This window comes from Moschus berezovskii, chromosome 17, assembly GCF_049115385.1.
Source record: "Moschus berezovskii isolate FMDL1 chromosome 17, NW_MosBer_1.0, whole genome shotgun sequence".
In the NCBI taxonomy this organism is placed as follows: Eukaryota; Metazoa; Chordata; class Mammalia; order Artiodactyla; family Moschidae; genus Moschus; species Moschus berezovskii.
Genome location: NC_142476.1, coordinates 56,718,430 through 56,741,870, shown reverse-complemented (window position 1 = coordinate 56,741,870; position 23,441 = coordinate 56,718,430). Strand labels below are relative to the sequence as shown.

The window sequence follows — 23,441 nt, the reverse complement described above, 5'->3', positions numbered from 1 at the left end:
TTCTCTTGTGTTGTTGGAAGAGGGTGTTTGCTCTGACCAGTGCTTTCTCTTGGCAAAACTCTGTTAGCCTTTGTCTTGCTTCGTTTTGTACTCTATGGTCAAATTTGCCTGTTGCTCCAGGTATCTCTTGACTTCCTACTTTTGCATTCCAGTCCTCTATGATGATAAGGACATCTTTTTTGAGTATTAGATCTAGACGGTCTTGTAGGTCTTCATAGAACTGTTCAACTTCAGCTTCTTCAGCATTACTGGTCGGTGCACAGACTTGGATTACCGTGATATTGACTGATTTGTCTTGGAAAAAGCAGGGATCATTCTGTTGGTTTTGATCATTCTGTCTAACTTAGGGAAATGCAAATTAAAACAACAAGATACTACTATATGCCTGTCTATTGCAATGATGGAAATCCAGAACGCTGATAGCACCAAATGGTGTGAAATATGGGGTAGCAGGAACTCTTCATTCATTTTTGGTTGCCTAGTTACTTTGTAAGACAGTTTGGAAGTTTCTCGAAAAATTAAACATAGTCTCTTCTACAGTCCAGCAATCACTTTTCTTTGTTATTTATCCAAAGATATTGGAAACTGTATCACACAAAAACTTGCGCATGGATATTTATAGCAACTTTATTCATAATTTCCAAAAGTTGGAGGCAGCACAACGTCCTCTAGTGGGCTAATAGATAAATAAACTGTGGTATAACCAGACAATGCTGTATTATTTAGCACTGAAAAGAAATGAGCTTTAAGTGGTAAGAAGATATGGAAGAACCTTAAATGCATATTACTAAGTAAAGGAAGTCAATCTGCAAAGACTACATACCGTATGATTCCAACTATGTCACATTCTGGGAAAGGCAAAGCTATGGAGACAGTCAAAAGACAAGTGGTTTCCTGGATTAGCAGGGAGAAAGGGATAAATAGGTAGAGAACAGTGGATTCTTAGGGCAGTGAAGTTACTCTATATGATCCTATAATGGTATTTACATGTCACTATACATTTTTCAAAACTCACAGAATGAAAGTACAATACCACAAGTGTACCCCTAATGTAAACTATGGACTTTGGGTGATTATGATGTGTGAGTGTTAGTGGAGTAACAAATGTACCCTTCTGGTGGTGGATTGATAATAGGGAAAGGTTTTTGTGCATTGGGGGTTGGGTGGAATATGAGCACTCTCTGTATTTTCAACTCTGTTTTGCTGTGAACCTAAAACTACAAAAAATAAAGTCTATTTTTAAAAAAAGATAGGAAAGCCTACTAAAACTGAGAGGAGAGAACGTTAATGTGTTAATGTGACTAGTTAGGGAATGAAATGAGAGGCTGCTCCATGATGCTCATACCTTTGTAATAGATTGTTACCTGTTGATTTACAAGTATAAATGTAAATAGATTTCAGGAATGAAAATCAAAGCTATATTCAAAATTAGAGTGGATTAGACCTCATAGTCTTTTCTGTTTCCTGCAAAAGATACTAGATGTGTAGCGATACTGGCTTCAAATCATTTTCTAAATATTCCAGTTGCCATAGCAGCCAAAACTGATGATGGAATTTATATACAGAGCCTTCAGAAAAGAGATTTTCTAAAAAAGTCTTAAGAGTTGCTCAAGACAGTTGGATTTTCATATCTCATCTTCAAAACATTTCTTTGATGATAAGTTTTCTCCATTTATTGTAGTAACTAATATGGTAGTATTTTTTTTTTTTTGACCTAAAATATGGGCCTATCATCTAAGTGCCATATATGAAGTGGTTCGTATAGTAAGTAGTCAGGATAATTGAAACACTGACTTTTCTGGAGAATATGAAGACTATCAACGAATCTGGGAGTGTCAGTGGCTGGATGGGGAAGCTCAAGAGTCTTCAGAACTCTATTAGCTCAGATTTGTTAGCCCTTCTTTCTCTTTAAACATATGATTATTTCTTGGGGACTGATCCTAGATTTAAGATTGTACACACTGGAATTAACATTAAAGTGGGGAGTGAGAAGTACTTGTCATGTATGCAGAGATCTGAGAACTAGCTCTAGGTTCCCCTGGATATGTGGTTTTGCCACCTCTTGTTCTTTATCTGAGATCTCTGTGGTGGCAAACATGCCTCAACCTTGTGCACAGCTCAGTTGACCTTATTACATTTATTTTTGTATTTCTTTTCTAGATGCTTATCTTAAGGTTGCCAGAAATGTTGTGAAAGGAGTGAAAACAATGGACACTAAATTCTTTCTCTGTGACTCTGTGATATCCTTGGATGATTTGATGGGAGTTCTGGAAACTTTGAGAGAACTGACCTTTATCAGTGTTGCTACTACCAATTAACATGGTTTCCCTGTTGACTGGTGCCACTGTCTGCTTACTGTTTAACATTCATAGAAAAGAACAAGCCTTATTTGGGGAAAAGTGTTTATGAGTTGCTCGTCTACCCTCTGCAGGCGCCAGAACATTCTCTAAAGTTGGGTCGTGGTTTCTACTTAGCCTAAGCATCTCTTTAATAATACACAAGGGGGTCGATGGCTGTGCTGAGTGCAATGAAGATAGAGTAAAATATGCCATCAGGGAATATGGAAAAACCTGAGTTAGTCAGAGGAGTGAGATGAAAGAAGATCTTCCTGAAGTGGTAACATTTAAGCTGGGATCAAGAGAGTGAGTAGGTGTCAGTCAGGTAAATGACTCTACTTGGATTAACTGACCTTATTTCAACTTTTCAAACATAATGAAAGCTTCCTGATCAGGGTCTTCAAGTTACTTAACATTGGCTTGATGTGCGGGCCCTCTCCTGGTTTCTGATTGTTTTTGTGATCATCCATTTCTTAGTCTTCCCTGGTAATCCACAATCAGGAAGATAAGTTTCCTTCTTTATCATCTGAATTTGAGTGGTGGTGAATAATTTTGTGATTCCTCTGCTACGTCCCGTTAGTCACTGTCCACCCAACATCTCCTTTGAGGGGAGTGAGTTAATGTACTGGTAGTAGATCCAACAGGAATTGAATGAGACTTGGCCTGAAAAATTTTCTGTGTTGCTCAAGTTCCCCTTAATAAAATAATTTTAGTGGTTTTCTGGTTGGCTTTCTTTAATATATTGCTTTACCATATATAATAGTAGCACACTCATGTTTCACTGTTTGGTTTAAATCTTGTAGTAAAGTGTGCAACTTACAGTTGTTTCTTCACCGTTTCTTTCTTCACCTACTTCACCTTCAGACTGAAGTAGGTGCCACTTTGAGTCACTTTGATTTTGCTTTCTTTGATACTGTTCATTAGAAAAGGATTCTTTACCACCTGAGCCACCAGGGAAGCCCAGAAAAGGATTCTTACTACCTTGTACACTTAACATCTCAGAATGAGGACACTCTGAAAATCTGAAACTGCTTGTATCAACACATTATTGAAGTCCAGATTAATGGGGGCTTTAAGGATTTATGAAGTCAAAACTGTCTATGGTTTAGTACTATAATTGTTTACATGTCAAGAATTCAGCCTTGGCTTTTATAGACTTCAAAGCAGCTCAAGCTTTACCATGTTGTTTTTCCTGGTATTGGCCAATTACACTGTTGAATTTTCACCAGTGGTGGTGTTCCTAGAGACAGGTTCATTCTTATTTGCTAATGAATTCTTAAATTTCTGAAATGAGGTTTTTAGAATCACAGAGTTTGTTACTGATTTTTCTCCTCATGGAGCTGAATTATCAAAGCCATGTTCAAGTTGCATGTGAAGAAAACTGACTATTCCTATACCTCGTTACAAAAATTCCTATCTTTTCCTTATATTAGTAAGACATTCTTGCTGTGTCCTCTCTGAATTGAGTCCACTCATCTTAATCTGGTTCTAAACTGGTGCTGCTGTCTTTCTGAAGATTCATTCTCATAATTTTTCTGTCCTTTCCATCCCTCCTTTTACACATTAATCACATAAACATTCATTGAACACGTTCTATGGGCCAGACAGCTATCTAGGTTCTAGGACTACAGCAGTTAATTAAAAATACACAAATCACTTTCTTGATGGAGTTCACATTCTAAAGGCATGAAGTGAGTGAAAGTCACTCAGTCGTATCTGACTCTTTGTGACCCATGGACTATACAGTCCATGAAATTCTCCAGGTCAGGATACCAGAATGGGTAGCCTTTCCCTTCTCCGGGGGATCATCCCAACCCAGGGATTGAACCCAGGTCTCCTGCATTGCTGGTGGATTCTTTACCAGCTGAGCCACAAGGGAAGCCCAATCTAAAAATATGAGGCCATGAATAAACGAAATAAGGAAAATATGTCACTTTAGTTGGTGATGAGTGTCATAGAAGAATAAAGGAGAGAAATGGAGTGCTGGTGGGCAAATTAAATTTTAAATCAGGTGGCTAGAGGGGAAAAAAAACCCTAGCTGAGAAGCTTCCCTTGGAGTACAGGTGTGAAGGAGATGAGATGGTACTATCGGAGGAAGAATGTCCAAGCAAAAAGAGCAGCAAGAGGGAAGATCCTAGAGGAGAAAACATGCCTTGAAAGGTCAGGGGTCTTGAGTAGACCAAAGGGGTCAGACTGGAAGGGCCAGCAGGAAGAGGAAAAGAGGATAAGGTCAAATATGTGACAAGGATCAGGACATGTAGGGCTGTGTGGGCTTCCTCAAGGACATTATGATTTTTACTGTGAGGGAGATGGAAAAGCCCCTGGAGTTCTGAGGAGAGGAGTAATATGATCTGATTTACACACAAGCACGTTTGCTCTGACTGTTGTATAATAGACTGAAGGGGATATAGGGAGACTGGTTGGGAGTTTGTTGCAATAATCCATGCAGGCAGTGAAGGTGGTTTGGATCATAGTGGTGGCTATGGAGGTGGTGAGAAGGAGAAGGATTATGGGTGTATTTGTCAGGTAGATTTAGAGAGTTTGTTGATTGATTGGGATGTGAAAGAAAGCATCATGTCAAGAAAGACTCAAACTTTTTTGGCCCAAGCAACTGGAAATGTGAAATGACTATTAAGAGAGGTGGGGGCTTCCCTGGTGTCTCACTGCTAAAGAACCCGCCTGCCAATGCAGGAGACGTTGGTGTTCGATCCCTCGTCTAGGAAGATCTCACAGGCTGTTGAGCAAATGAGTGCGTGTGCCACAACTGCTGAGCCCACCCTCTAGGGCCCTTGAGACACAGCTGCTGAGCCCACGTGCCGCAACTACTTGAGTGCTAGAGCCCAGGCTCCACACCAAGAGGTGCCACTGCAGTGAGAAACCCACGCATCACATCTAGAGAAGAGCCCCTGCTCTCTGCAACTAGAGAAAAGCCTGCACAGCAGACCCAGTGCAGCCTAAATTAATTAATTAGTTAATTTTCAAAAAGAGAGAGTTGGGGAAGGCTGGAGAAGAAAGCTGATTGCCGAAGAATTGATGCTTTTGAACTGTGGTGTTGGAGAAGACTCTCGAGAGTCCCTTGTACTGCAAGGAGATCCAACCAGTCCATTCTAAGGGAGATCGATCCTGGGTGTTCATTGGAAGGACTAATGCTGAGGCTGACACTGCAATACTTTGGCCACCTCATGCGACGAGTTGACTCACTGGAAAAGACTCTGATGCTGGGAAAGGTTGGGGGCGGGAGGAGAAGGGGACAACCGAGAATGAGATGGCAGGATGGTATCACCGACTCTGTGGACATGAGTTTGAGTGAACTCAGGGAGTTGGTGATGGATAGGGAGGCCTGGCGTGCTGTGATTCATGGGGTCGCAGAGAGTCGGACATGACTGAGCGACTGAACTGAACTGGAGGAGTATAGGTTTGGTTGAAGATCAGAAGTTTAGACAAGGCCTCCTCGTTTCTCCTCCCTTTCTCAAGAGCCATAGCTGTTCTCAGGCCCTCTTCAGTCCTGGCACACACACGCTCACTCCCTCCCCACTGAAGGTGGTTGACAGCTTCCTAGGGACTAGAGTCTCATTCAGGGCCGAACAAAAGGGACTGGGGCAGGGGAGCGGATCTGTGTAGAGACAGAGTTGCCTTTGTGACATTTGAATTTTGTATGGAGTCCTGGAGGGCCAGGGACTTGAAGAAAAAGTGCAAATTATATTATCCTTCATATTTAAAGTCATATAATCTCAGAAAGAGTCAAATGAAGAACTTTGGTTGTAGTTGTTCTCATACACTGATATGTGTTTTCCTCTTTCTAGACAGGTGGGTTCTTTACCACTGAACCATCAGGGAAGCCAGTTCTAAACAATCAGTTGATACTTGGAAGTATTCTTCTGTATCTTTGCTCATTGGTCATTCAGCCTATCATTGTGTATGTTGAAGACTGGAAATTTTTCATGCCAGAAGGTCATATTCAAACATGCTGGGATTTATGAGAGTTCTGTATTGTATTAATGATACTTTTCTACTGAATCTAGTAATTGGAAGAAGTATAATATAAGGATCTTCAACTCTCAGTTCCCCTGAACTGCTTCTCAAGCATGTTTATTTGTTCGTTTAGTACTGTTAGTAACAGTAATTAGATAGGTAGCATGTAAGTGGCGCCTGATTCAGGATGCTACTTGCTGGAGTAATCTCCAGCAGCACAGGTAGCACGTGTGCGCACTCAGCTGCTCAGTCATGTCTGACTCATTGCGACCCCGTGGACTGTAGCCCGCCAGGCTCCTCTGTCCCTGGGATTTTCCAGGCAAGAATACTGGAGTGGGTTGCCATTTCCTCCAGGGGATCTCCCTGACCCAGGGATAGAACCAGTGTCTCCTGTGACTCCTTGCATTGGCAGGCAGATTCTTTCACCACTGAGCCAACTGGGAAGCCTATTGGTAGCATTGATTCAAATAGTTTCATGTATTATCTACTTTGGATCGTAGAAATGCCAATAAAATGAATAAAAGAAAAATCAATTTATGTGAAAAAGAGAATAGATTGAACAACTGATTCTTGTCCTGTTCCCAAGCTGGCCCTTCAGGACGAGGAGAGACATAAGCAAGACCCAGTGTTTGATTTAGGTCTTCCCTGGTGTCTTAGTCGGTAGAGTCTGACTGCAATGCAGGAGACCCAGGTTCAGTCCCTGGGTTGGGAAGATCCCCTGGAGAAGGAAATAGCAACCCACTCCTGTATTCTTGCCTGGAGAATTCCAGGGATAGAGGGGCCTGGTGGGCTACAGTCCTTGAGGTCACAAATAGTCAGACACGACTGAATGACTAACACTTTCAATGTTTGCTTTGCTTTTGCAGGCATGTTTAGTTGTAAAAATTTCCTCTTCAGTATTAAGGAAAAGTATCAGTTTGATTAAGGAATCACTAAAACTGTGTCTTGAAAAACAATTGAATCCAATTTGAATTGATAAATATATTTTAGTCCACAAAGCTAGGAATTAGTTTGTCTCTCCTGACTGCTACCAAACTGCTTGGTAGATTTTTATCATTCTAGTTTTTAAAGAAAATACCCTAAGTCAGGCAGTGTTCACAGACATCTGCAACCATGCTGAGTCCCACACAACAGGATTTGAAAGAACAACTTCATTTCTATGCGTTTCACAACCTGCGATGTAGTTGGTGATGGGCAGAGTTAAAAAACAACAGTTGTTCTGTTGGTTGCTGTGGCGATGGCCTCGAGCTGGTAGCATTCCAGAGGTGAATGTCTCAGCTCATTTGGGTGAGGCAGAAATGACGTGATGCTTAGAGTTTGGCTCTCCAGGTGTGTTTTTAACGTGACAGTTACTGCAGAGAAAAGTCTATTCTGAGACTGGTTGATTTTATTTAAAATTTTTCACCTGAAGACATTTTAATGTCACTTGACACCTGCACCCCCCCACCCCATCACCATTTCCAGCAGCCGTTTCTCAGTGAATCTCTCTGAATTTTGTGCCACATTTACCATTGAGGGTGACTTAGCATTCTTAGCTCCTTTTTTCCATGGTACTGAAATAAGGGCTCACCTTTCTGTTTGTTTTTCATGGCTCTGTCAATGTCCACTTTTCTTTGTTACAAAGTATGATTCTCTGATGCTATTGCCTGCGGCCTCTGTCTGACTCTTTGTTTGTCCCTCTCTTCTCTCTCCTACTCTTAATTTCCCCATCTTCTCTTCTATTAGCCAACCACCACTCATATCTATACAGATGATTCCTGAATCCATGTAACCAGCCCAGAATTCTAAGTTTCACATTCACATTTCTAATTCGCTATTAGAATCTTTAGATACTGCTTTGTTGTGTTCAGTCGCTAAGTCGTATCTGACTCTTTGTGACCCCATGCCAGGCTCCCCTGTCCTTCACTATCTCCTGGAGTTTGCTTAAACTCACGTTCATTGAGTCAGTGATGCTATCCAACCATTTCATCCTCTTCTGCCCCCTTCTCCTCTTGCCCTCAATCTTTCCAGGCATCAGGGTCTTTTCCAGTGAGTCGTCTCTTCTCATCAGGCGGCCAAAGTTTTGAAGCTTCAGTTTCAGCACCAGTCCTTCCAGTGAATAAATCTCCTTGGATGCTTTAAACTCAACTTGTTGAAAATATACTCACATTCCTACCTCAATTTTTGTGAATAATATGAGTCTCTAATTAGCCACCCAGAACTGAGTCCTTGAGGCCACCTTTAATCCTCCCCTCTCCCATTTGTATCCAAGCATTGGTTGAGTCTTATCACCAGACACTCAGGTCTACCACATCCTCACCTTCGTCACCCAGGCCATAGCTGTCATTGCCTGACACTTGGACTCTTAAAATAGTCTTTCACTTCAGCTGATTCAGGATGCTACTTGCTGGAGTAATCTCCAGAAGCACAGTTTCAGCTCAGCCTTGCCTGATACTCAGAATATGCTCTGTGGACAGAATTAACTCTCTGTTCCTAAGTGTGGTATTCAGGGCCCTTTGTGCCCTGGCCCCATTCCCTATATTCTGCCTCAGCCCAGCTGTCTGCACCCACAAGCCAGTGCTCTGGCTGCTCAGGAAATGGGGTTTGTTTTCTTTTTATAAAAATAGTTCTATTTATTTATGTATTTGTTTTTGACTCTGCTGGGTCTTCTTTGCTGTGCAGGCTTTTCTCTAATTGTGGTAATTGGTGCCTACTTTCTAGTTGTGGTGCATGTGGCTTCTCTTGTTGCAGAGATGGGGCTTTAGGGCATGCAGGCTTCGGTATTTGTGGCATGTAGGCTCAGTAATTGCGGCTCCTGGGCTCTCGAGCACAGACTCAATAGTTGAGGCTCATGGGCTCAGTTGGTCCACAACATGTGGGATCTTCCTGGACCAGGGATTGAACCTATGTCTCCTCCACTGGGCAGGTGGATTCTTTACCACTGAGTCACCAGGGAAGCCTGGGTTTTACATTCTTACTGACTTGTCTTTGCTTTGAAAACTCTTTCCCTCAACCTCTGTTATCTTCACATTTTTCTTATTATATAACAAACTTTAAATGATGAATGTAACCTCACAGAAATTTTGGAATACAACAGAAAAATTTTAGAAAGGACCTAAAATTCTTACATAATCACATCACTCAGATGTAAGAATTAGTGTGTGTTTGTGTGTAGATATATATATATATATATATCGGAGAAGGCAATGGTAAGCCACTCCAGTACTACTGCCTAGAAAATCCCATGGGTGGAGGAGCCTGGTAGGCTGCAGTCCATGGGGTCGCTAAGGGTCGGACATGACTGAGCGACTTCACTTTTCACTTTCACACATTGGAGAAGGAAATGGCAACCCACTCCAGTGTTCTTGCCTGGAGAATCCCAGGGATGGGGGAGCCTGGTGGGCTTCCGTCTATGGGGTCACACAGAGTCGGACACGACTGAAGTGACTTAACATAGCATATATATATATATATTTACCACACATTTAAGGGCTTCCCTGGTGGCTCAGATGGTAAAGAATCTGCCTGCAATGGAGGAGACCCAGGTTTGATCCCTGGGTTGGGAAGATCCCCTGGAGAGATGGCAGCCCACTCCTGTATTCTTGCTTGGAGAATTCCATGGACAGAGGTGTCTGGCTGGTTATAGTCCATGGGGTTGCAGAGAGTCAGACACAACTGAACTACTAACACACATGTCAAACTTTTAGTTTTGTGGTATTGATAAACACTGTATGTACATTAGCCCTTTTTACTTTAAATTATGTTTTAAGCATTTTCTGGTACATTAAATATCATTTAAGAATATATGTCTAATGTCTGCAAAATATTTTATCATATGAATGTACTGTAACTTACTCAAAATCTGGTCTGTGTAGTAAGTAATTTTAAAGAGATGTAGTTTTCTGCTGCATTTTAAAGATGATTATCCCTATACTGTTTCTTTAGGACACATGGTTTATTTCCTCTGTCCTCCCTCTCTTATCTCTGTTATTATCCCTTTATTTTCCCTAGAATGAGGAGTGTTCAGTGTAGATTAAGCATTTGGCTGTAGGCATGGGCGTGGGCTTGTCCATGGATCCACCCACTCTTGGCTTGAGTGCTTTTAATGTCTTCTCACACCCACAACCTGGACTGGTGGTGCTATGCTGCTGCTGCTAAGTCGCTTCAGTCGTGTCCGACTCTGCACTACCCCACAGACAGCAGCCCACCAGGCTCCCCCGTCCCTGGGATTCTCCAGGCAAGAACTCTGGAGTGGGTTGCCATTTCCTTCTCCAATGTGTGAAAGTGAAAAGTGAAAGTGAAGTCACTCAGTCGTGTCCGACCCTTAGTGACCCCACAGACTGCAGCCTACCAGGCTCCTCTGTCCATGGGATTCTCCAGGCAAGAGTATTGGAGTGGGGTGCCATTGCCTTCTCCGGGTGGTGCTATGAGCAGTTTCTAAGTCCTACACTGGTCTGTTGGATTAATGGGATCCTCTTCTATCCTCACTATTTGTCTCTCTAATGGACTAATAAATGGACAAGGCACATGAAAATCCACAGCCCTGATGTCTCCTAACGTTATCAGGGCTCTTCAGACTTTGCTGTACAAGCCCCCTTATAGCGTTTTGCTTTGTAAAATCATACCCCCTTTCAAGAAGTGTTTTATATCTTAAGTGATCCCTTTTACATCCTCTCTTCTTGTTTTAAGGAGTTGTTTCTATAGAAAGTCGAGGAAAGAATAGTATGGATTAAAGTTGAAGCCAAGACACAATTTCTTTCATGGATTGCACTACAGAAGGAGTGCTCCTAGTACTTTGGTTTGAATACTGAGAATTCCTCGGGATGGAATTAGAAGAATAAGGCATGTCCGATCTCTGCTCCAGCTGGTAACACTGTGCCGTTTTAGGCAGTAAACCGTGTTCTGGTCAGTCACAGTCCTCAGTTCAGCTCTGCCAGCTGGTGACCAGTGGAGATTCTTTAGGGTTCTTAATTGGAGAACCATCTGCCTTAGCTTCCTTTTCTGTGTTAACATGTTACTTCAGTTGTGAGAGTAACTGTAAGCCACACATCAAAAGCACCCCATGGTTCTGTGAAGCCCGTCTAAAATGGCCTTTGTATGAACTGATCCTGATGTCCAGGGGAACTTGGCCCCAAATCTTTCTTCCTTGTGTTCTCTTAATGTGTGGGTTATTCTGCTTTCATTTGGCATAATCTGTGTACATTTTAACCCCTTTGCCAGTCTAAATTTGTTAAGGAAGGAAGTACTTTATTTATCTTGTCATTTTTTCAATAGAAATCTGGGAAAAGAGGTGGGGTGAGTGGAAACAAAACATGAGTGCATATAGCACACTAGGTCAGGTGCATGATACTTTACTTGTGCCATTGCATATGACCATTCTATTCTGATTAATTGCATACATGTGTGTGGGTCTCCTTTTCAGTTTCAGTGTCACATTAAAAAGGAGTGATCACACATATACACATATTTATAAATAAGTTTATTTATTAAAACCCATCTAGTCAATCCATGTAATGTCTACACTCATTTCCCATTGACAGTTGAGAAAATTGAGCTTTGGAGAGTTTACAGAATTTATCCAGACTCACATGACTATGAAGTGACAAAACTGGTACCAAAATCCAGATCAGATCAATTGTAAAACCTGTCTTCCTCCCACATCCCCTACTTCTGGTAAATTTATGCTGAGGTGTTCAGTTAATGTGCAGTTGAGTACAGAGTGCATTCTCTTTCTTTAATACTTGCTTTTAATTGGAGCATAATTGCTTTACAATGGTGTGTTGGTTTCTGCTGTAGAATAGTGTGAATCAGCTGTAAGTAGACAGATATTCCCTCCTCTGGAGCCTCCCTCCCTTGCTCCCATCCCACCCCTTTAGGCTGTCACAGAGCACTGAACTGAGCTCCCAGTGTCACATAGCAGCTTTCCACTAGCTACCTACTTTACACATGACAGTGTATATATGTCAGTGCTATTCTATCAGTTCATCCCACCCTCTCCTTTCTCCTGCTATGTCCACAAGTCTGTTCTCTATGTCTTCATCTCTATTCCTGCCCTGCAAATAGGTTTACAGGCCATTTTTCTAGATTATATATATATATATTCAGTTCAGTTCAGTCGCTCAGTCATGTCTGACTCTTTGCGACCCCATGGACTGCAGCACGCCAGGCCTCCCTGTCCATCACCAACTCCTGGAGTTTACTCAGACTCAGGTCCATTGAGCCAGTGATGCCATCCAACCATCTCATCCTCTGTCGTCCCCTTCCCCTCCTGCCTTCAATCTTTCCCAGCATCAGGGTCTTTTCCAGTGAGTCAGTTCTTTGCATCAGGTGGCCAAAGTATTGGAGTTTCAGCTTCAGCATCAGTCCTTCCAATCAACATTCAGGACTGATTTCATTTAGGATGGACTGGTTGGATCTGTATGTATGTATTAATATACAATATTTGTTTTTCTCATTCTCTTTTTAAAAATCAGTCTAACTTGAGAAGAGGCCAAAATTTCCTTTCTACTTTGCAAAAATAAAAAAAAAAAATGAAACAGAAGATTTTTATTTTGCACTCAGAGATAATGAATAATGGCAGAGATGTTTAGGTATTTGGATTTCGTGTAACTATGCTAATTTTCTAAGTCATTGCTATCTTTTGGTAAGCTTTTGTTAGAGAAGTTATTCATGTATCTTAAAAATTTAATCTGTTGGCTAGTGGGACTGTGTCTGAGGGAAGTTTGCCCACGTTCTTTGGAATGCTACTTTGTTTTCAAACCATCTGAGTTGCACATTTGGCATCAGCTGCTGCTATTTTTCTCTTGATCATCTTGCCTATAGCAGTTGTGGGTGAGACATTATTGCATATGCGTTCCCTAAAATACATACTTCTCATTTACAAACACTTGTACATATGAACCCTACTTGCTAATGTGGCATTTGAGTTTTTAAAAAGCTTTAGGTATTTATTGACTGGTGGGTCTTTGTTGCTGCATGCGGGCTTTCTCTAGTTGTGGTGCAGGGCTTCTCATGTTGTGGAAGGCGGCCTCTAGCTGTTTGGGCTTCAGTAGTTGCAGCCTGTGGGCTCAGAAGTTGCCACACCCTGGCTTGGTTGTTCCATGGCATACGGGGCCCTCCCGGACCAGTGATTGAACTGGTGTCCACTACTTTGCAAGGCAGATTCTTAACCACTGGACCAGGGAATCCCCAGCATTTGATTTTAAAGGGAGATTTTCATATGTGTTTGCAATTAAGTGAAGTTGCTCAATTGTGTCCAACTCTTTGCGACCCCATGGACTGTAGCCTACCAGGCTTCTCTGTCCATGGGCTTTTCCAGGCAAGAATAGTGGAGTGGGTTGCCATTTCCTTCTCCAGGGGATCTTCCTGACCCAGGAATCGAATCCGGGTCTCCCACATTGCGGGCCGACGCTTTACCCTCTGAGCCACCAGGGAATCCCCGTTTGCAATTAACTAGAACATAAAAACTGAGATAGAAGACTGAGATGCATTGCTGCTTTAACTTTGCATATGTTCTAATGGTATCTTCTTTGGTGAGATAAGAAATTCCTTGAGAGAGGATTCCTGCTGAGTTTGGATAAGTGATGACACCACCCCCTTCCAGTGTGGGTGCACTGGGTGGAAGGTGCCTCGGTGCTCTCCCGTAAGTAGCACCAGGCACAGTCATGCCTCAACCCTGTTGTCTTCCCTGCCATTCCCCGTCTCCCCTCCAAACAGATTGTTTGAGAGTCTGTTTGCTCTCTGATGCACCTGAAAAAATGAGATGTCATAAAGGCTTCCTTCACTTAGAATAAGGACTCAGGAACCCATGTGCTTTCTAAATATGCTTTGAGGTTACTCTGTAAATATTTGTTCAGTCAATAGTGAGATAAGTGCACCCTTTTGTTAAGCACTTATTTAACAACTACTGTGTCATAGAATCTGAAACTACAAAATTGGATGAGTTATATAGAATCTAATTGTTGAGGAAGGTTACTAGATGTTACTGTACGACATGGTGAATATTATAATAGAAGCCTGGAAAGACTATTAAGGGAAAGCAGAAGAAAAATAAATCAAGCTTGTGAATCAGGGACTATTTCCTGATAACTGGACAATGGGAATAAATTTTGAAATATGAATGGGCATTTACTAGGTGGAGAATGGGCAGAAAGAAGAAAAAAATGTATGCAAAATAAAAGCTGTTTTAAGGAAAAATGATGCATTTAGGGACCTGCGATTAGTTTGAATTGATGGACTGGGCTGAACTCTAGCATCAAGAAAAGCTGAGCAGCTTCAAGGAGTCCAAGAGTGCCCTTAGTGAGCGTATGACCAGCTTATTAGCCTCTGTCCTAAAGATACCTCGTTGAGTTGCTAAGCTTACATTAGTTAATTTCCACTGGCAATTCACAGAGATACTGGACTAATACAAGTCTAATTCTGCTCAGCTTCTCGTTGAGACTCGAGTTCAGTCCATTCATTGAAACGTGTCCTAACAGCCCATCCCCTCACCACTGCCCAGTGTGTATGCAGTTTGTGCAGAAGGAAAACCTACTCTCTCTAGCCTGTCAGCACCAGTTTTGCCACAGCCACTGGGAGAAGCACTGTTCAGTACTTGCCAAGGATGGTCTGGGTGTGGGTGTCTCTTGCATGGCTCAGGACTCCCCGCCTCGAACACCAGAGGACTTCGTGTTTCTGTTGCTGCTCAGTGAAGAATCGAGAGACAAATACAGGCACCATGTCTTCAGGGACTTCGTGGAGAGTCACTGCCAGCTCCAGCTGTGTCCTGGTGCAGACTGCCCCATGGTTATCCAGGTACAGGAGTCCTGAGCTCACCAAGTACAGCTTCAGTGGTGCAACGAAGTCTTCTGTTTGAAGTGTTATCAGGCGTATCATGCCTCCACGGACTGCGCCACAATCTGGAAATGGATCTTGAAGTGTGCAGGTGACGCTGAGTCAGCCTCTGCTTTAGTGCTTGCACTGAAGACTGTCCCAAGCACAACATCTGCATTGAGAAGAATGAAGACTGCAATCACATGCGATGCTCCAAGTGTAGACATGACTTTTGCTGGATATGTCTAGGAGATTGGAAGACCCACGGGAGCGAGTACTATGAGTCATGAAGTCGGTACAAGGTGAGCCCTGACATTGTCAATCAGAGACAGCAAGCCCAGGTTAGGGAACCCCTCAAGACATTCTTGTTCTACTTTGAGAGAGGCACAGACATACCAGCAGATTCATGAGAAGATTCAGGAGAGGGTCATGAATAATCTGGACACATGGATTGATCAGTAGTACCTACAGAAGATGCCAGCTCTTGGAAGTGTGGGTACATACCCTGCAGGACACATACCTGTGTGCATACTACGTGCAGTCTGGACTCAGGAAGAAACTGAATACCAGTAGATTCAGCTAGAGGTTGAGATCCAAAACCTGTCATAAAAGGTGAAGTGGGTGGACAACTATGAACCGATGCATATAACAGAGCAGTGGAGGAGAAGCCTGCTGAAGGATTTTTGTGACTCCAAAGGTGGGACATGGACATACTGGTATGAGGAAGATGTGGCTGCAAGGTCTTGCGGTTGCCCTAACTGCATGCTACAGGCTTTCCCAACACTAGGCAACAGCCAGAGCCTCACTCCTGAGAGACGGTGGCCACATACCTCTTAGCCAATTTCTGTTTTTTTTTTTTCTTTTTCATCTTTTCGTTCCTACCAGGGTAGAGGCCATGTTGAATTGGCCTCTTCTCAGGACCTTTAATTCCCCCAGGATGGTTGTTGGGAGGGGGGAAAGTTTTTCCTGAATGATTGGTAATAGTATTAGATTATTGTGCTTGTACTTAGTCACTCGGTTGTATCCAACCCTTTGTGACCCCATGGACTGTAGCCCGCCAGGCTACATGGAGATGATCCAGGCAAGAATACTGAAGAGGGTTGCCATGCCCTCCTCCAGGGGATCTTCCCAACCCAGGTCATTACAACGTATGTAATATTTAGTGGGTGTACAATTATATGAAAAAGGTGGGGGGGCAAAGAAACCATAGAATTTCACAGAACCCTTTTAAGAAAAAATTGGCATTGGAATGTTAAAAAATAAACAGAAAGTAAGTGATAAAAGATGGAATCTTAAAATATCAGGAAGGAACAAAGAACATGTTAAGTGAAAGTATGGGTAAATACAATAATTTTTCTTTTTCTCTTGAGTTTTCTGTGTTATGTTTGATAGTTGAAGCAGAAACTACAACTGTGTCTAATGTGGCTAAGTGTATATAAAGGAAATATTTAAGGCAACTATGTTGTAAAAAAGAGGGGACAAAGATATATAAAGTGAGTTGAGTTTTCTGTATGTCATTCAAGTTGGTAAAATAATGATACCCAAGTAGATTTTGATAAATTATGTGTCTATAATGTAAAACCTTAAAACAGCAAAAAAGGATTACTCACAGAAATTCACCTAACAAGACTGTGTGTGTGTGTTAGTCGCTCAGTCGTGTCTGACTCTTTGCGACCCCATGGACTGTAGCCCACTGGTCTTCTCTGTCCATGGAATTCTCCAGGCAAGAATACTGGAGTGGATTGCCATTCCCTTCTTCAGAGGAACTTCCCAACCCAGGAATTGAACCCTGGTCTCCTGCATGGCAGGCAGATTTTTTTACCGTTTGAGCTACAGGGAACAAGACTGTAAAGGTATCAAAATGAAATTTTATAAAATATTCAAATAATCCACAGGAAGGCAGGAAAACGAAAGCATATGCAGAAAATAGAATAGAAAAAAATTACGAAGGCAGACTTAAGACCTAACATTTCAGTCATTACATTAAAAATAAATAACTCAGTGAAAAGTTGTTGATGAACCACGAAAAGATGCCTGGATTCTTGACCTCCGGAGGAGAAGAATTCAATCCGGGGCCAGAGACAAGGCTTGATCGCTCAGAGCTTTTGTGTAATAAAGTTTTATTAAAGTATAAAGGAGATAGAGAAAGCTTCTGACATAGGCATCAGAAGGGGGCAAAAAGAGTACCCCCCTGCTAGTCTTCAGCTGGATGTTATATAGTCACTAGCAGTTTGTTAATGAAAGGATTGTCTTAAAACTCAGAATGTCACCAGGCCTCTCATCCATAAGATGTATTTTGAGATAATCTTGGCACCAGAGGAGTCATCCCAGGCCATAAAATGATTGACTTGAATCTTGTAGAAGGGCAGATTACCATACAAATAGTTTCATTTACATAGATTAGGGGAACTGTCTGAGTATAACATAATGGTTTGTCAAGTAGGCCATTAGGTGGAACTGACTTGAAAACAGAGTCTGGGTTAAATGCATAGTACATTAACATAGCTTAAGACAAACATTTCCATAAGAAAAATGCATTGGTTAACTCAAGGTTTGAGAATAGTTAACTTCAGGTGGAACCAGGTGTCATTATGGCAACATAGTATTTTAAGAGAAACCTTTTAAAATTTGTATAGAGAAGGGAAGAGAAAAAAAATATATATCACTAGTTTGTTCCTCCTGCCACTTAAGAGACATAAAAAATGTCTGACACTTGCAGCCTGGCCTTCCTGCCTGTTACCCTCTCATCAGTATACCAATAAAAACAGAGTTTGGCAGAGTAGATATGAAAACATGACCCAACTCTACTCTGTCTATAAGGAACTGACTTCAAACACAATAATAAACAGATAGAAAGTGAAGAATATAAAAATTTATACAAATATTAAAAGAAACAATAAGTGACTATATTACTCCGGGAGTTGGTGATGGACAGGGAGGCCTGGCGTGCTGTGATTCATGGGGTCGCGGAGAGTCGGACACGACTGAGCGACTGAACTGAACTGAACTGAACTGAAATTAAGCTTCAAGGTAAAAAATTACTAGAAACAGAGGGGGGCATTATGTAATGATAAAAATGTCAATCTAGCAAAAAGATAGCAGTCTGAAATATGTATGCATCAAAAAGCAGTTGCAAGATATTTCAAGCACAACTCATAACATTGAAAGGAAAAGTAAACAGATCTACAGTTGAGCTTGAGACTTCAACAATTCTCTCTCAAAAGTGGATAAGAACACTGGATAGAAACACAACAAGGTTGTAGAAGAACTGAGCAACACCTTCAACCAGCAGGATCTAATCAATATTTAAAGAATACTCTATAAGTAAGATATATATTTTGTTCAATCCCTTGGTCATGTCTGACTCTTTGCAACCCTATGGACTACAGCATGCCAGGCTTCCTTGTCCTACGTCTTCCCCTGGAGCTTGTGAACACTCATGTCCATTGAGTTGGTGATGCCCTCCAACCACCTCATCCTCTATTGTGCCCTTCTCCTCCTGCCTTCAATCTTATGTATATAAAGATATATATATATATATATACATTTCCAAATCCTTATGGATCAATGCCAAGATAGACCACATCTTAGGACATAAAACTCCTTTCAGTAAACTGTAAATAATCTAACCCATAGTGTGTTTTTTGACCACAGTGGAAACAAATTAGAAATTAATAAGAAAATCATAATAGGAAAATCTCCAAACATTTGGCCACTAAACAACATAATTCCAGATAAATCATGAGTCGAAAGGAAGACAAATAGGAAATAGTTAAACAATATAGAACTGAATGAAAATGAAAGTACTGTATATCAAAGTTTGGAAGAGAAAGGAGTTCTCTCTAAAACTGAACAAAGCAAAGATGTTTACCCTCACCACTCTCATTCAGCACAGTGCTTAAAGTTTTAGCCAGTACAATAACTCAAGAAAAGGAAAGGACATTCAGTTAGAAAGGAAAGGTCTCTGTTTGCCGATGACATGATTGATTGTGGGGAAAATTCCAGGGAATCTATGAAAAAGTTCCTAGAACTATGAATTGAGTTCAGCAAGGTCATGGGATACATGATACAAATCTTAAACTCACTTGTATTTCTATTATCGTAGCAGTGAAAATTGTGAACACCAAAATTAAAAATGCAATACCATTTACAACTGCTAAAGATAAAATTGAAATGCTATATATAAACATAATGAAACAAGATATATGCTGAAAACCGTGCAGTGCTGATCTAATAAATCAAAGACTTAATGAATGGAGAGACATACCATGTTCATGGATTGGATGACTCAAAATATTAACAATGTCGGTTCTCCCCTAAATTGATATATAGGTGTAATATAATTTCTATCAAAATGCCAACAAATATTTTTGTAAATATGGGCAAGAATGCTCTAAAATTTATAATGAAAAGCAGAGGAATTAGAATAGCTAAAACAATTTCAGAAAAGAAGAATAAAGTTGGAAGAATCAGTCTTCTCAATTTTAAGACTTATTATATAGCTACAGTAATCAAGATTGTGTGGTATTGTCAAGAGGGACATATACATAGATTAATGGAACAGAATAGAGTAACCAGAAACAGAGCCACACAAATATGACCAACTGATTTTTGACAAAATTTCACAATTTGAAGGAGGAAAGGTAGCATTTTCATCGAAAGGTGATGGGGTAATTGAACACTCGTGGGGAAAAGTGAACCTCAACCTCTCATGTTTCTCATACTGAAATGAACTGAAAATGGATTATGAGCTTAAATATAAACTGATAAAGCTTTGAAGAAAAACTTAGAAAACTTTCAAAATAAAGAGTTAAAAAAGAGTTTGAACATAAGATATTAAAAGCATAAAATATAAAAGGAAAAAAATAAAAGTGGACATCATCAAAATTAAAAGCTTTTGCTCTCTGAGATACCCTGTTAAGAGAATGAAAAGACAAGCTTTGGATTAGGAAAGGACAAAGGATTTGTCCTTTTATTTGACAAAGGATTACTACTAGGAATATATAAAGAACTGTCATGATCCATCTTTGAAAAACCAAACAATGCAGTTTAAAAAATGGCAAAAGAAATGAGGTTTTTCACAGGACAGATGACAAGTATATAAAAATATGTTCAACATCACTGCTTATAAGGGAAATGAAATTTAGAACCAACAATAAGAAGCAACTATACAGCTTCAAATGTCTAAAATAAGAAAATAGTAGCAACAGCAAATACTGGGGAAAATGAAAAGAAACTAGATGATTCATACATTGCTGGTGGGAGTGCAAATTGCTGTAGGCATGCTGGAAAATAATTTGACAAGTTCCTAAGAAAATAAACTTGCAACTATTATTCTACCTTTCCAAAATATGCATTCCTGGATATTTTTATCCCAGATAATTGAAGATTTTTTGTTTTATTTCTTAGTCAGTAAGTCATGTCTGACTCTTTGTGACCCCATGGACTGCAGTACACCAGGCTTTCCTGTTCTTAACTATCTCCTGGAATTTGCTCAAACTCACGTTCATTGAGATGGTGAAGCTATCCAACTATCTCATCCTCTGTCATCCCCTTCGCTTCCTGCCTTCAGTCTTTCCTAGCATCAGGGTCTTTTCTAGTGTGTCAGCTCTTTGCATCAGGTGGCCAAAGTATTGGAGCTTCAACTTCAGCATCAGTCCTTCCAATGAATATTCAAGGTTGATTTCCTTTAGGATTGACTGGTTTAATCTCCTTGCAGTCCAAGGGACTCTCAAGAATCTTCTCCAACACCACAGTTTCAAAGTATCAATTCTTTGGTGCTCAGCCTTTTTTATCATCCAACTCTCACCTCCATACATGACTAATGGAAAAACCATAACTTTGAGTATACTATTACTTTTGTTGGCATAGTGATGTCTTTGCATTTTAATATGCTGACTAGGATGTCATAGCTTTCCTTCCAAGGAGCAAGCATCTTTTAATGGCATGGCTGCAGTCACTGTCTGCAGAGATTTTGGAGCCCAAGAAAATGAAATCTGTCACTGGTTCTACTTTTTCCTTTTAAGCCAGCTTTTTCACTCTCCTCTTTCACCTTCATCAAGAGGCTCTTTAGTTCCTCTTCACTTTCTGCCATTAGAGTGGTATCATCTGCATATCTAAGGTTATTGATATTTCTCCCAGCAGTCTTGGTTTCAGCTTGTGATTCATCAAACCAGGCATTTTGCATGATGTACTCTGCATATAAGTTAAATAAACAGGATAACAATATACAGCCTTGCCATTCTCCTTCCCTGATTTTGAACCAGTCACTTGTTCATGTTAGGTTCTAACTGTTGCTTCTTGACCCACCTACTTGTTTCTCAGGAGGCAGGTAAAGTGGTCTGGTATTCCCGTCTGTTTAAGAATTTTCCATGGTTTGTTGTGACCCATGCAGTCGGAGGCTTTTGTGTAGTCAGTAAAGCAGAAATAGGTGTTTTTCTGGAATTCCTTGCTTTTTCCTGATCCAACGAATCTTGGCAATTTGACCTTTGGTTTCTCTGCCTTTTCTAAACCCAGCTTTGTATATCTGGAAGTTCGCAGTTCACATATTGCTGAAGGCTAGCTTGAAGGATTTTGAGTATAACTTTACTAGCATGAGAAATGAGTGCAATTCTCTGGTAGTTTGAACGTTCTTTGGCTCTGCCTTTCTTTGGGATTGGAATGGAAATTGATCTTTTCCAGTGGTGTGGCCACTGCTGAGTTTTCCAAATTTGCTGGCATATTGAGTGCAGTTCTTTAACAGAATCATTTTTCATGATTTTAAATAGCTCAGCTGACATTCTATCACCTCCACTAGTTTTGTCTGTAGTAATGTTTCCTAAGGCCCACTTCACACTCTAGGATATCTGGCTGTAGGTGAATGACCACACTATCATGGTTACCTGGGTCATTAAGACCTTTTTTTGTATCATCCTTCTATGTATTCTTACCATCTCTTATCAATGAACTTCCTTTGGTGGCGTAGCTGGTAAAAAACCCACCTGCAATGCAGAGACCTGGGTTTGATCCCTGGGTTGGAAAGATTCCCTGAAGAAGGGAATGTCTACCCACTCCAGTATTCTGGCCTGGAGAATTACATGAACTGTATAGTCCTTGGGGTCATGAAGAGTCAGACACAACCGAGTGACTTTCACTTTTTTCTTATCTAGTCTTTCCCATTCTGTTGCTTTTCTCTATTTCTTTGCACTGTTCATTGAAGAAGGCCTTATTATCTCTCTTTGCTATTCTCTGGAATTCTGCATTCAGTTGGGTATTTATTTCTCTTCTCCTTTGCTTTTCACCTGAGCTACTTCTAAAGCTTCCTCAGACAACCATTTTCCTTTCTTTTTCTTTGGGATGGTTTTGTTCACTGCTTCCTTATGAACCTGCATCCATAGTTCTTCAGGTACTTTGTCTACCAGGTCGAATCCCTTGAATCTATTTGTCACCTCTACTGTACTATATAATCATAAGGGATTTTATTTTGGTCAAACCTGAATGGCCTAGTGATTTCCCTTCAGTTCAGTTCAGTCGCTCAGTCGTGTCTGACTCTTTGCGACTCCATGAATCACAGCACGCCAGGCCTCCCTGTCCATCACCAACTCCCGGAGTTCACTCAGACTCATGTCCATCGAGTCGCTGATGCCATCCAGCCATCTCATTCTCTGCCGTTCCATTCTCCTCCCGCCCCCAATCCCTCCCAGCATCAGAGTCTTTTCCAGTGAGTCAACTCGTCGCATGAGGTGGCCAGAGTATTGGAGTTTCAGCTTTAGCATCAGTCCTTCCAATGAACACCCAGGATTGATCTCCTTTAGAATGGACTGGTTGGATCTCCTTGCAGTCCAAGGGACTCTCAAGAGTCTTCTCCAACACAACAGTTCAAAAGCATCAATTATTTGGTGATCAGCTTTCTTCACAGTCCAACTCTCACATCCATACATGACCACGGGAAAAACCATAGCTTTGACTAGATGGACCTTGGTTGGCAAAGTAATGTCTCTGCTTTTTAATATACTAAAGTTGGTCATAACTTTCCTTCCAAGCAGTAAGCGTCTTTTAATTTCATGGCTGCAATCAGCATCCGCAGTGATTTTGGAGCCCCAAAAAATAAAGTCTGACACTGTTTCCACTGTTTCCCCATCTATTTCCCATGAAGTGATGGGACCAGATGCCATGATCTTTGTTTTCTGAATGTTGAGCTTCAAGCCAACCTTTTCATTCTCCTCTTTCACTTTCATCAAGAGGCTTTTGAGTTCCTCTTCACTTTCTGCCATAAGGGTGGTGTCATCTGCATATCTGAGGTTATTGATATTTCTCCCAGCAATCTTGATTCCAGCATGGGCTTCTTCCAGCCCAGTGTTCCTC

The 23,441-nt window shown here is 41.1% G+C and overlaps 1 protein-coding gene and 1 pseudogene across 1 annotated transcript in view; both read left to right on the top strand.

The window, feature by feature from the left end:
* Positions 1-23,441, top strand: part of RGS7 (regulator of G protein signaling 7) — a 475,042-nt gene that overhangs the window by 71,679 nt on the left and 379,922 nt on the right. The window lies entirely within an intron of this gene.
* LOC129551595 (E3 ubiquitin-protein ligase ARIH2 pseudogene) lies at positions 14,778-15,935 on the top strand (annotated as a pseudogene).